The sequence below is a fragment of the Pistacia vera genome, unplaced genomic scaffold (assembly GCF_008641045.1).
Source record: "Pistacia vera cultivar Batoury unplaced genomic scaffold, PisVer_v2 Contig300, whole genome shotgun sequence".
Lineage (NCBI taxonomy): Eukaryota > Viridiplantae > Streptophyta > Magnoliopsida > Sapindales > Anacardiaceae > Pistacia > Pistacia vera.
The window spans coordinates 39,549-47,064 of record NW_022196114.1 but is presented as its reverse complement, the minus strand read 5'-3'; the positions used below and the strand labels follow the sequence as shown (position 1 = coordinate 47,064).

At 35.2% G+C, this 7,516-nt stretch overlaps 1 pseudogene; it reads right to left on the bottom strand.

Moving 5' to 3' along the window:
- Positions 1-735: 735 nt before the first annotated feature.
- LOC116135514 lies at positions 736-3,508 on the bottom strand (annotated as a pseudogene).
- Between the last annotated feature and the right edge of the window lie 4,008 nt (positions 3,509-7,516).

Genomic DNA, 7,516 nt, shown 5'->3' with positions numbered 1-7,516 from the left:
TCTATTATTTTGTAGATGAATTTTGATTGACTTAAAACGGGCTAATAGAGAATAATACTTTGCGTACTACGGATTTTACTAACTATGTACTAACCTTTGTTAAATCACACATAGTACCCGTACTATGAGATAGTACCCGTACTATGCTTTAGTTAGTACACAGATTAGTACCCATCCGTTAGTACCCATAGCAATAAATGTGGAGTGATGCTATGGTACTAACGGATGAATACTAATCTTTGTACTAACTAACATAGTACCCGTACTATGCGCTAGTACGGTACTATGCTTTATTTAGTACAGATTAGTACCCAAAGTATTATTCATAAATGTGTTTCAGTCCATTCTATTGGGTTTTCCTATTGATGAAGCTAACTATTTACTAAATAAAATTATAATTATTCCTATATTAAGACTTTCATTTTCTAACTGCTGTTTGTCCTAATCCTTGTCGTTCACTTTTTAAAAAAAATTCATATGTTAAATCATAATTCAGATAATTACACTTTATTTGTTAATTTTCCATTTTACTTGAAAAAATCTGATAAAAAATAATAAATTGACATATATAATTAAAATAAAATGAATTAGTATAATTCCCTTTAAAAGTTACATTGAAGGAAGCCAGTTCTGCTGGATCTTCTACTCAGTCACCTAAATCCTTTAATTCATGTCAGCAGAATCCTTTGTAATTGTTTAAAAAAAAAAAAAAAAAATGTTGACTAAAATATTTCTCTACAGAAACTCCTCCAAATCAATATCTGTTGGCACATGATATCCAAAAACATAGAGAAATCGTTCAACTCATCCGAATCAGAAGTACACTTTGGCATCCTCCAGTTCTTTGCAGCTTCAGAATCATGCCCTTTTGTCAGTAACTCCAACACCTGCGGAGAAATAAACAATAGTCATTCTTTGGTCGGACGCTTGATTAATTTTACAAAATGGGAACATCGTATCTGAAATTTTCATACCTCGCTCATTGGGGCGCAAGCCGAGGTGTCGCACCAGCAGAAGCTAGCACTAGTCTGTGCATTTGATCTGAATCATATTTACTTCCAGGCTCGATCAATTAGTTCTGTGATGTTTCCGGATTCCATGAAGGGCTTTGCCTGCATATATTTAGATCATCTGAGTATCGAAATGACTGGAAATTGAAGGTTCTTTCATTATAAATCACAAAATTGGAAGTTGGCATACCCATAAGAGAAATTTTGCTGCGATGAATCGACAGTTTTTCGCCCGGTAATGATCTCGAGGAGAAGAACTCCGAAGCAAAAACATCAGTTTTCTCGTCAACAATTCCGTTCAGAATATCCGGTGCCAAGTAGCCAAATGTGCCCTCAATTGGGATCACAGCATGGTAGTCCTTTATTCGGAAGCCATTTTGCAAGTCCAAAATCAGCAATCTGAAGGCATAAAACAAAATCTGATTACATTCGAACTCTCTGCCGTTTTCCGCTAACAGATTGCAACGAGTAGTTTATTAATTACCTGGGGCTCGTAATCCGTCAAGAAGGACATTTGAGGCTTTTATGTCGCGGTGAATTATGCGTGTGCTTACAGCATTTGTGAAGATAATGAAGACCCCTGGCAACTCCCAGGGCAATCTTGTATCTCACAGGCCAATCCAGGGACTTGGTTCTTTTTCCTGAGGATTATTTATTTCTAGAATCAGTTGTATTTTCACTTAATTAAACGTTTAGTCTGATGGTTAATTTTTTTTTCTTACCATGTAATGCAGATTCCAGATTGCCATTCTGGGAGAAGTTGAATTCAGATAAAGTCCATTTTCTATGCAGCAACCGACTAAAGTTGCGGTATTGGGATGGCATACATGCCCAATTATGCCCAATTCCATGAGAAATTCTTTCTCTTTGTTTGCATTTGTTGTCCTTTGCCACCTCTTCACAGCAATGGTTCTTCCATCAGAAAGATTGCCTTTGTATACTTCCGAATACCCGCCTTGACCGACCATGTTATCTTATAATCCAGACGACAAAATATTTGATATATTCGACGAAACTGCATCGCGGGGCGGATCCAGAAATCTTATTAGGGTGGCCAAACAAATTTTTTGTTCTAAATTGAGGTGGGCCACAATTTTTTAATATTTGACAATAAAAATTAAAGATGGGCCAAAGTCAACTAATGGAATATGTATATTTTTGTTTTGAAAATGAGGGTGGCCATACACTTGGATCCGCCCCTGTGTACATATCAAGAAGACTCATTTTTTAATTACCGAGTGAAGTTGTTGTAGCATTCGAGATCTCCTCGTAGCTGAAACACTTCAACAAGTGATGCTTTTCCTTGTTGGAAGCTTCTATTTCTTCTACTTAAAGGTGAGCTCAAAAATGAAGTGATGAGTCTGTAAGGGGACATAGTTCTCTCGCCTTTGTTGAATCGGCCTTTGAACTTGGGAGTCTGCAGAGGAGACTGGCTGATGATGCTCAGTCCTCGAGCTAAATGTATCGTCTTCTGTGCTGTTAGATCTTCTTCCAGTTGATCGAAAACCGTTCTCGTGAAGGATTTTTGCTTCTTGTTTTCTCTAAGACAATGTGGTTTGAACAGGGGAGGTATCTTTTTCACCGTCAGTATTCTTGCCAACCACTTTGAGTCCAATTGATAGTTTCTGTTATGAAATTTAAGATCAGAGCCCTTCCAGTTCAAGTATTTATTCGTATTATATCAATTAAAGTAGTTTGTGGATAACAGACCTGCAGAATTTGCAGAATCCAGGCTAGAAGTTTCTGTTCTTCAACACGTTTCCCTACCGACACTATTGTGCAGCCTCCGGGCATTCTCAAAACAGTACCTTGTAATTTGCTGTGAAAATCTATACAAAATAGAAAAATAGAAAAGTAAATTATGATAGGCCATCCTAAGAATTAAGAAGTGAATTTGCATAGAGAAGTTGGTTTCTTACTATTTGATGAACGGTTTCTTGGCCATGAAGCAAAAGAAATCAGCTAAAATAAACTCTGCTTCCTCAATTAGACCTCTTCCAACACTAGAACCCCACTTTAGCCTCCAAATTTATCTGAAAATTTCCGGTTGTACATGCATATTTTCAATGTTATATAATAAGATTAGTCAATCATATACTTAATTATATTCTCTTCTACAGACATCCTGATTTCTTGAAAAATCCAATAGATTTACAAATCAAGAGATTTTCATTACTTAATATTGCATATATAATGTACCTGTTTCGACTGGCAGGAGCTGGCGAATTCTCCAAGAACAGAAATGACATGGGCTTTTGCTTGACGAATCTGTGTTGCCTTTTCGACATCGACCACACTTCTTTGATTCTTCACCAACTGTTTTACAAACAATGCAAAAGTACAGGACATTACAAAGTTGAAAGTAAGAAAATTGGCTCCATACCAAAAAAAAAAAAAAAAAAAAAAAAAAAATTCTAACCAAGAACATGAATGGCAACAATGCTGTCATTTGGATGAGCCAGAACCCTGATTGCCCAGAGAGAAGCCTTTACTTTCATCTGGGTCTAAGAAATAGCTATGAGAATTTTAGAAGAAGATAGTTGAAGGAAACATTGTTTGAATATAACTGAATTAAAATTTACATATGATGAAAGAAACTCAATTTATTAAGAATATATAGAGAAAAGAAACAGCATAATTAAGGTAAGTAGGAGAGTGGAGTCCACTTTACTACAGCTTTCATTGAATTATCCTTGTTGAAAAGTAAGTAAAAAATAAAAGAGAGAATGAGTAATTATAGATTAGCTACTGCCTACTGATATATCTTTTTGTATATGTATTTGTGTCCCTCTCTTTGAAATTTTGTACTAGAATTAGTGTTGTGGTTGGTTGCTTTGGGGAAGAAGCAAAGGTGGTGTGGCATGCATTTGATTTGTCTTGCTATAGAAGAAACAGCTTGTTAAAAAGCACTTCTTTGTAGAATTTGGTAGGAAGCACTCAAAATAGGCCTCCCCCTCGTAATGGATGAAACTTTCAGATGACCTTACTGTTTGACAGTTTGCTCAATCTGGTTCAAACACACAGAAATTCATGCATATAATATTCAGAGTTAATCATTTTTGGTCCCTGAGGCTTGGCCTTACTACAGTAAGTCCATTAATATCTATACTAACACTTAAATTCTATCAATTTATTAGTTACTACTTACTCGAAGAAATTTTGTAAAAGTCTAAAATACCTTGGAATCCAAAGAATCACTCAAGCTTTTATAAGTTTATTAGCTATTGGAAGAATTTTTGTAAAGTCTAAAATACCCTAATTGTTAATTTTTTATTTTATTTATAATTAACAAAATTGTTTAAATTTTTAACAGAATTGCTAGATAAAAGCTGTTTATTTTTTCTTTATATATTTTTTTTAATTTTAATGTTGTTAAATAAAAAATTAAGGTGTTTAGACTTAAAAAAAAAAAATTAATCAATTGGTAACTGAGGATATAAGGACTTAAATGTTACTTTCAAATTCTATGGACCTGGTTAGCTAAACTCATGCCACATTTACCTCCACATACTCATTATTTTTGTTTCGATTAGCCATGTTTGTCTTAGATATCACCTTGCAACGTGGCAAGAAAGAAAGATTCAAGAATTTATTTATATTACAGGCAAGTACAACCACAACGACATTAGTCACGCACGCACCATCGCCAACGTACAGTGGTCCATGCCCACTTTCTCACCTCTCTCCTGTCCACTATCTTTCAAAAGCCGACAATCCACACCATTTACATGGTCAACCGGTCAAGTCCATCTCTCTCTCTCTCTCTCTCTCTCTCTCTCTCTGAGTCTGAGGTCACAAATTTCCTTTACCTTGGTGCAACTTGGTACCGAGAGAGGTAACGCTACCGGTGATGGTTACTCGATTGCCTTTGCCCCTTCACCTTTTTGGAAGGTCACGTTGTCCTACTGGGGGAGTAAGCTTACTTAGTACGGTGTTTGTGAGGGGGCGCTTCGGTTAGTACTAGTTTCCTTTAAGTGATGTTACTGAAGGCTGATCCGTAGTGGGTAGGGTTTCTTGATAATATATATATATATATATTTTTTTTTTTTGTTTTTGGAGGCAATTTAATGATTATGCTGGGGTAGTTGTAGCCTGCTAAATTTCTCCGTTTGGTTAGTGTTTTAGGATAACATTATATGTTGAATAGTAATTTGGAAAATAGAATAGGATTTTGAGAATTTTTTTTTAATATTTAAATTATTTTAACCCTTTAGGCTTGTTAATTTAATTAAACAACCCTCATAATAAAAATTTATAAATTGATAAGAACACCCTCACCCATGCACATATTGTTGGTAGCCAGTCGTCATTGTCGGAAGGTGGTCGGAATCTATTGGAATGGGGCCACCACAGTTGGAAGGTGGCTGAAATTTGCCGGAATGGCTCACAACTAGCTGGATCTAGCCAATCGTGCGCCGATTTGTCATTTTTCGGTTAGATCCACTATAAATTTGGCCAAAAGGTGGCTGGAATTTGCAGGAATGGCGCACAACTAGTTGGACTTGGATCTAGCCAATCGTGCGTCGATTTATCCTTTTTCGGCTAGATCCACTATGGATTTGGCCAGAAGTGGCCAAATTTACTGCCAAAGATTTGGTCGTCGTTGTGTCGTTACGGCGGCGGCAACTGACGGTGGCAACGACAACAATGGCTATTGGCAGATGACAGTGGCTTGGATGGGTGGGGTATTTTTGTTAATTTTAAAACTTTTATTAAAAAAAGGTAATTGTTAATATTTTGAGTTGAATAGAATATGATTGAATTTTGAAGATAATTTTGAATATTAAAATAAATATGTATTTTGATAGAAATATTGGATAAGATATTAGGATATGATAGTGAGAAAATAGGAAACAAACTGAGGGGTACATTTTGCTTGAATTTGTGCTAATTCGTTTTGGAGATAATCCACAGGTTATTGTAGGGCAATGTTACTGTTTTGTAAATGTATACAGTTTTTTCTTTCTTTTCAAATTTATCTAATAGTAAATTTTTTCATAAATGTATAGTCCATGTCATGTTTTCTCTTATAATTTAGCTACATATAACTTAAATGAAATGAAATATTCTCTAATGAACCTTGTGGTTTTATTATTTATTGATATAAGAGTACTACTATAACTGTGATACAAAAGAATCTGGATAAGCACTAGATATGCTTTAACATAGCGGCTCGTATCCACGAATAATGAATCTCAAATCCACGAGAAGATGTCGAATCCATGTTGAAACAATTCACGAAAGAACAACTTGAGAAATTTTATTGTAAATTCATTTTTATTGTTGTTTGTAGGATAACAAGTCTATTTATACTAAACTAATCTTAATGTTACTAGAAAAGAAGAAAATCCTAACATNGCGCGTCCGTCTCTCTGCAGCAAGTCATGCAAAGTCAGCTTGGAAAAAGGAAAAACGGGACGTGAAGATGGATGACATCCTGACAATCACACCAACCCGTAGATTTAATGATGATTACACGCTTCCATTCGATATAAAATGTAGAAAACCTCACCATTAAGGGGGTTGGTTCATTCATTACCCAGAGATAACTCTCTCTCTTGTAAAAAAAAAAAAGTAAGAACAAAGTTCTTTTATTAACTCTCTTGTACGTCAGTCCGCTTAGCGACCTGACCCACACCAACATCAATACAAAATCAGTGGACGTAGGATTTGCTACCTTAGCATCCGAACCACTTAAAAAGCCCCTTTTCATTTATTTCTGTAAAAAGGCATCCATTGTCTCGAGCATAAAATTCATAAAACAGTGTCACCCACGTGACAATTGGTTGGTGCGCAAATCGAGCATCAACAGATGCAATGAGCGCACATAGTTCTATTAAACATAACACTATGGAAAAACAAAATTGATTAAATATGTACTTAATGCGGAATTGAAATACTTACCTCTAGCCATATTATCCAAGTGAATCAATCTAGCCTATGCTAAATAAAACTATATGTATATCTTCTTATCACCCATTGATAGAGAAGGTGATATAATTTTAAGGGCTAGGCTAAGGACTAAGAAAACTCCCAACATCTGCCCTTCAATCTCCCATAAAGGAGTAAGATAGACAGTTTAACTATATAACTTCTTAAAACCACCCTTAGCTGCATTATATTAACTGTATTATTATTATTTTAACTATATAATTATGATATGTGGTCACATTAGATCTTACAATCATATGTTCATATCTTTATATTATGTTTACATTGAATGTAATTGGTAGTTATTAAATTTAATTCTACGTGGTATGTATGTGTTGAGTTTTGACTAATAAAAAAAGACTAATTTGCACTGGAAAAAAATTTAAATTAAAAATTAGAAAATTATGTCGACTTCCCTAAGCTCCCTTGACTATAACCCCCTATAATTATCAGGGCTGCAAAAATCTGGTTAACCGAACCGGATACATGCATTTTGTAACCGAACCGGTTTTTCGGTTCAAGCCATATGGCAAACCGAAACCGGTCCAGTTTTTTGCATTAACCGGTTTGCAAAC